Source organism: Gallinula chloropus, assembly GCF_964237585.1.
Source record: "Gallinula chloropus genome assembly, chromosome: 4".
NCBI classification, from domain to species: domain Eukaryota; kingdom Metazoa; phylum Chordata; class Aves; order Gruiformes; family Rallidae; genus Gallinula; species Gallinula chloropus.
Window position 1 is genome coordinate 48,826 of NC_140088.1, and position 6,000 is coordinate 54,825.

General features: G+C 56.6%; 1 long non-coding RNA gene across 1 annotated transcript; it reads right to left on the reverse strand.

Annotated features, from left to right (window-relative positions):
* Positions 1-2,721: 2,721 nt before the first annotated feature.
* On the reverse strand, positions 2,722-5,197 carry LOC311191624. The gene is made up of 3 exons (XR_014617294.1): positions 4,765-5,197; positions 3,897-3,993; positions 2,722-3,048 (listed from the first exon to the last, which is right to left on the reverse strand). It is a non-coding gene; the product is annotated as an uncharacterized lncRNA (long non-coding RNA).
* Positions 5,198-6,000: the final 803 nt, after the last annotated feature.

Here is a 6,000-nt window from a genome sequence, read left to right on the forward strand (position 1 = left end):
CCGATAACCACTGCACGCCACAGCAGCCACAAGAGAAGCCCTAAGCCCTCCTCTGCCAAAACAGCCCCGCGAGACAGAAAACCCACAAGCCGCAACTAGAGAGAGACACAGACCCACGCAAACCCCCAAATCCCCCCAAACCTGCCAGCCCCGCGGCCCGGACACGCTCAGACTGACCGGAAGAGTCCAGTCGCGCCCCGCCCCGCCGGCCCCTTCGGTGCCCCGTGTCTCCCGTGCCGGCTGCTCGGGGAACGGGAGCTCTGGCCCGGCCGCACCCCCAAGCCCCCGCCGCGACCCCCTCCGCGCACTGCCCGCGCGGCGCGGAGCCCCCCCTCCCGGCCCGGACACCCCGCCGGACGCCGCGGAGACACGTCCCGGCACGGACCGGCGCCGGCAGAAGGCCGGCCGCGGCTGGGGGGGGGTGGAAGGCGCGGCGCCTCGCCGCCCGCGCGCCCCGCACCGACCCCCGGCCCGCCGCGACCACTCGCGCCGCGACCCGCCGACCGCCCGGCCCCGGCCGACCCCGCGACGGGCGGCGGAACCGGAGCCTCACCGGGAGGGAGCGCCGGCATCCCGACGGGCCCCCTCATCGCCCCGGAAAGCACGGGCAGGCTCCTCGTGGCAGCTCCGCGGTTATACTGCCCGGAAAGGAGCGGGGCATGCCGGGATATACTGCCCCGGAAAGGAGCGGGGCATGCCGGGATATACTCCCCCGCAAGGGAGCGGGGCATGCCGGGAAACATTACAGTGCGGCTCCGGCGGAAAAATGGCCGCCGGAGGACTTCCGGGCATGGCGGCGCCCATCTCCGTACGGCTCCGGCGGTTAAATGGCGACCGAGGGGCTTACGGGCATGGCGGCGCCCATCTCCGTGCGGCTCCGGCGGAAAAATGGCCGCCGGGGGGCTTCCGGGCATGGCGGCGCCCATCTCCGTGCGGCTTCGGCGGTTAAAAGGCGGCCGGGGGGCTTCCGGGCATGGCGGCGCCCATCTCCGTGCGGCTACGACGGAAAAATGGCCGCCGGGAGGCTTCCGGGCATGGCGGCGCCCATCTCCGTGCGGCTCCGGCGGTTAAAAGGCGGCCGGGGGGTTTCCGAGCATGGCGGCGCCCATCTCCGTGCGGCTCCGACGGAAAAATGGCCGCCGGGGGGCTTCCGGGCCCCCGTTGGGGGGCGCGAGCTTGGGGGGGGCTACACAGCACAGCTGCCCCGTTCGGGAAGCTAAGCAGGGACCAGTTCGGTCAGCGCCCGGATGGGCGACCTCACCCCGTCTTCGAATCCCCGCACCTAACAGTGCCGCCGCCACGTGCGCCCCTCCTCCCAAAATCTGACCCCCCCCGAGGGAGTCCCATCACCTTCGAGGGTTCCCCGGACCTGACAGTGCCCCGGCCGACCCCGCGACGGGCGAAGGAAACCCCGCCTCACCGGGAGGGAACTTTCGGAGCGCTGCGGCTTCCGTGCGCTGCGCCACCCGGGCGCAGTACCGCTGCGTGTCCGCAAGGCGGCAGCACCGAGCGATCCCGCGAGGGCGGGGGGGGGGGTACCGGCGCCTCTCCGGGAGGGAGCGTCCGGTGACCTCACAGCTTCCCCGTCCGGGAAGCTAAGCAGGTACCAGCTCGGTCAGCGCCCGGATGGGCGACCTCACCCCGTGTTCGAATCCCCGCACATGACAGTGACCCCCCCCCCCCGCGCGCCCCCTCCCAAAATCTGACCCCCCCCGAGGGAGTCCCATCGCCTTCGGGGGTTCCCCGGACCTGACAGTGCCCCGGCCGACCCCGCGACGGGCGGCGGAACCCCCCCCTCACCGGGAGGGAGCGGCCGCCCCGCAATGGCGGCGTCCCTCGTTAAAGCGCCCTGCCGCTCGCGCTGCGCCGCCCGGCCGCAGTCCGCACGCAGCGGGCTCTGCGCGCACCCGCGCAGGAACGCGGCGAGTGTGCACGGAGGCAGCAGAACGCGGCGGCTTCCGTGCGCTGCGCCACCCGGGCGCAGTACCGCTGCGTGTCCGCAAGGCGGCAGCACCGAGGACCCCCGTGTTCGAATCCCCGCTCGGGCCTTTCCGCCAGTGCTCGGGCCTTTCCGCCAGTGCTCGTATCTCTCCGCCTCTGCTCGTATCTCTCCGCCTCTGCTCGGCCCTTTTCGGCTCCCCCTGCCCCACTAATTACCCGTCTGCCGCTGACCTGCGCTCATTAACAACCCCCCATCTCCTCCAGCGAATTCAACCCCCCTCCCAACCCTACTGCGACCCCTCTGAGAGCCCTCGAACCCCACCATGGCCCCTGACCCCCTAGAAGACCCCCGAAGGAACCCCCAACACCCCAAAAATAGACCCTAGAGAGACCCCCCCAGAACCCCTCAGAGACACACCCCCCCCCCCAAAGAGCCCCCCCACGATCCCCTAAAAAGGCCCTTAGGGCCCCCCAACTCCCCAAAGAGCCCCCCCAAAAAACCCAGACCCCCCAAACAGACCCCATAAAGAACCCTAACCACCCCCCAAAAAACCTGAGACTCCTTAAAGACGCCCCCAAGCCCCTCACATCCCCCCCAAAATGAGACCCCATAAAGATCCCCTCAAAGAACCCCACACCCCCCCTTAGAGAACCCCCCCCAAAAGCCCTAGACCCCACCAAAAAGAGACCCTGTAAAGACCCCATAGTCCCCCAAAAAGAGCCAACCGCCCTGACTCAGCTGCTGCCAGCCCCATCGATGGAAAGATGCCACAACAACAGTGGCCTTGGCCACGCTTTCTTGGAAACAACTGGTTCCCTCATCACCTCTGAATAATAAAAATTCTAAGGCATTTTACAACAATGTCCAATACAACAGTAAACTGCTGCCAAGTATAACCCAGAAAATTGTTAGCCGGTTCTCCTCTGTCGAAACCGTTGCCAGCTTTGGGCTGAGATGCCTCCAAGGTTTGGTCACCTTCGTCTTCAGCCAACATTGCCAAGTCTCTTGGCTGTTCTTCTGGATCCCCTGGAAGAAGACTGGTAGACTGCCTGGAGAAGTGACTCAATCTGCTCTTCTGTTAGTCTTTCCTCACTTTCTTCCACCATCTGCAGGTCAAAAACCAATACATTGTTATTCAATCCATACTTCCTTCCTCAGCTCCAAACAGGAAGACTCAGCCCCAGTAAATACTGCTTTCAATGGATGCAAGACGTAGCCTGAACTCATCACAAAAGCATTTTACAAAGTGGAACTCTTGTAATATTTATAACAACACAAAACAAAAAAGCTCCCTTGTTAGCCACGACAGCTGGCATGCCACAGTGAGACCCTGCTTCTGTTACAAGGAGAACACCACGCTCAGAACAGGCTTTCCTCCTAAAGCCTCTCAGCCTAAGAAAAACCAAACCAAAATACCCAAAGAATTCCCACAAACTAGAAACCCCCACAAAGCCCAAAAACCAAAGAAGCCACAAACCCCCATTAAAGACACACACAAACCCCAGACCCCACAAGAAAAAGCTGCGGGAACTCAAAACACCACAGAAGCCCCTAGCCCTCCCCCAAACCCGCAACCCACAGAACCCCAAAGCCTTCAAAAGGCAGAGAACCAAAACCCCCCCTTAGAACCCCAGTTAAAAAAAACAAACCAACAGAAAATCCTCACAAGCCCACACTAACCCCACAAATCCCAGAGCCTGTAAAAAAACCAACCCACCCAACCCCTATAGCCACAAAAACCAGGAAAAAAAAAAAAATCAGTAAAACTACAAACACCTTACCAACCTCCTTGGCTCATTTTCTGAGAGGAGCCTGCACCAGCAGACAGACTAACACATTTTAATCCTAAACTCGGTTCTCTGCGTTCTTTCTCTGCCCCTTCTCTACATCCTTTTCTTTCAACTTCCTCTTCCTACCCACAAGGCTGTCTAAACCAATGGATAGAAACACTAACCCAGGTAACAGTACATCCAGTTCAGATAAAGGCAATGAAATCACCAGCGCCAATACTACGACCTTCTTACAGGTACCACAAGCTCCCAAGAACTCACCTGTAACAGGAAAAGAGGAGAAACCATAGAGACCTTAAATGCAATACGCCAAAACCCGAAAGAGACTTATTCTTGTATATTGAATGTTAAAATCACATGCATAATTACAGAATTCTTTACAGCTGAAAAAATATTTTTAGAAGACGACCCTGACAGTCTACCTGCAACTGCTGCAAGATGTCTATAATAAACCCCCACAATTTTCTGTAATTAAAAAAAACAAAAACAACAAAAAAAAAAACAGGGAAGAATGCAATCAATCATCCAGGTAATTCTGAGTTAACTGATGCCCTGAATGGGACAAGTCGAACCCAAGCTAACACCAGCCAGTTTACTGCAATGCTTGTCTAGCATACACGTATATAAATCAAAATGACATGTGGCTAGAGGCCAGGTGCAAAAAAAAATAAGACATTTGCACACCACAGCAGACAACCTGCCGAGGGCCACGATATGATATGCTGCAGCAGAGTCTTGTGGCTGTTCGCTCAAACACGCTGGTGGAATAGTCTGCATAACCGGCCCTGGGCACGATTTACATGGGGTTTTCTAAGCTATGCCTGATGTGGCTAAGGGATTTTTACTGGGCAATCCTGGTTTAAGACCAGTCTCGGCTCCTAAGGAATGCCAGCCAACAAAGATGTTTTCAGCCGTTAACAAGAGGAACAGAAATCCAACGACGAGCTGCTGCTTTTAAAACGTGGAGTCATCATTGTGACAAATGGCACCACACAGATCTCTGTTAACACATTTGTAGACAAAGTGGAAGACCTGGGGTTGGGGACAGCTGTGCAACTCAGCCTTCATTTCCCGAGGGCAGGTATGCTCCGTCAGCTGCTGCCAGGTGTCGTCGACAACAAGAAACGGGCTGCACTCTGCCGGCTTGTCCACCTCGAACTTCTCAGCGCAGAGCTGGCGAACATCTTCGGTGGTTATAGACAGTCTCACCAGGAAAGATCTTTCCTGTACATCCACAGTACACTCCCTGGAACGCAACATGAAGGTGGTTCTGTAGAATGAGAAAACACACATCAGCAACTCAAAAACCCCAACAGCTGAAGCGTCAGCAACAAACCTGTCCCCACACTGAGACTCACCCCCGCGATTCCCACGCCCGACAGCCACCTCGCCAACTGCAATACTGGTGGCAAAACTGTGGCAAGCGGAACAGAAATTCCTAAGCCAACACCCTCCTTTCCTCATATTACACTCTAACCCTGCAATTACAGCCAAACAGGACTTGTCCTGCCGAGCAAAACCAGGAAACAAAATGCAGTGAGGCTAAGCAATGTCTGAGGCAGCAGGGTCGAGAGATGGTGCTGCTGCACTACTGCCACAAAACAGGCACCTCCTATCGCCGTGTCAGTCAGAAGGAATAAGAAAAAAGCCTCTGCCAGTGGCAGCAAACGGTGCTGATCCCCAAGTTACTGCGTGATAAGCCATCTGCATTCTTATGCTGCAGCACGCAAAGTGTTTTAGGGTGCTTCAGTCCAGTCAGGACACTTTCATTGCATTAAACCGGTGACAATCTGGGGTCCGAGCCCGATTTAACCGGCTTTCCCATGACAGCTTTTTTTCTTTTTTACAGTAAGGCTTAGAGGGAAGCAGAAAGAAAGCTTCCTCGGCAACATTAGGCTAAACCCTAATGGCAAAAGCCTCGTGGCAAAAGCTGGACCTTTTTTCTGTGTTGAAACTGACATGTTCTTACAACTCCGATAACATGGAAAAAGTCTAAGTGCACCCTACAAGGAAATGCAGTTCTACCTTTCAGAAAGCATTTAAAGAGGAAAAAAAACCAAGCAACAACTGGGGGAAAAGCAACCACAAACATCTTTTGAACACATGAACAAAGCAAGCTGCTGTAGCGTGCTTTTTTTAAAAAAAAAAGACATTAACTGTGGTTACAGACTGAAAAAGATACAATTAAAGGAAGTGGAAAAATGGCACAGTGAGAAAGACCTGTTTATCAACTCAGCGGGTGCCAATGTCTGTATGCTAAACCAATCA